The following is a 918-nucleotide window of genomic DNA, read 5'->3' as shown; positions in this document are numbered from 1 at the left end:
TCTCTGTACTTCTGTACTTCCTTGCATGCACTGGGCCAGGCAGGCATCCACAAGCATTTATTAGGAATCACCGCCTTCTTACCACACAGCCCACTGGATGGTTAGTGGCCTTGCCCATCAACTCCCAGCAACCAATCACCACTCAGGAGGGAAAAAACTTGCAAAATTGTTCTTCTTCATTCAGCAAACCCTTATGGTGTGCCTACACTGTGCCAGGCACTGTTCCTGGTACCAGGGCTCTAATGGTGACCAAAGCAAAAACCTCTGCCCTCCTGGAGTTATTTTATTTGGAGAGAGACAGACAACATTCAAAAAAGTAAACTATGTACCAATCCATGTGTTGAGAAATGCTAAAAGAATACAAACAGGATCCTATAATATAGACACTAACAGGAGAGGTTGCTTTAATTAGAAATGACGTTAAGACTGAAGTTAAGAAACTGTGCCAACAGATCAGGAGCGTCCCAGGCAGAGGATGCAGCTTGTGTGAAACTGAGTCACGTCAGGCGACCTTGCATGGTGCTCTATGGCTCTTCTGCATAGCTCCAGCCCGGGCTGCCCCATGGACGGCATTTGGGCCGCACTAGCCTTTGCCTGAAATGCCCCCTCTTCCCAATGCACGCCATCCCTGTGTGGAGACTTAGTGGACTCACGGGTACAACTTGTGGGTTCAGATATTCAGAGTCCTTCTGCCAGAACTGGCTGGAAGAGGCTCCAGGGCGGTGCTGAGGCCAGCTGCATTTCCTCCAAGCCAAAATTCCAGTCCAAAGTCAGTGACTTGGAGTGGGAACGCATGATGGTAAAACTCCTGCTTACCTCCTCTCTCTTTTTAGAGCTATTTTCCCAAAGTATGTCCAGGATTACTTACACAGTGAGATGCTCCTCAAATTAAAAAAAAAAAAAAAAAAAAAAAAAAAA

The sequence above is a fragment of the Rhinopithecus bieti genome, unplaced genomic scaffold (genome assembly GCF_001698545.2).
Source record: "Rhinopithecus bieti isolate Rb0 unplaced genomic scaffold, ASM169854v2 scaffold_34818, whole genome shotgun sequence".
NCBI classification, from domain to species: Eukaryota; Metazoa; Chordata; class Mammalia; order Primates; family Cercopithecidae; genus Rhinopithecus; species Rhinopithecus bieti.
The sequence above is the reverse complement of the archived record's forward strand: the minus strand, read 5'-3'. Positions refer to the sequence as shown.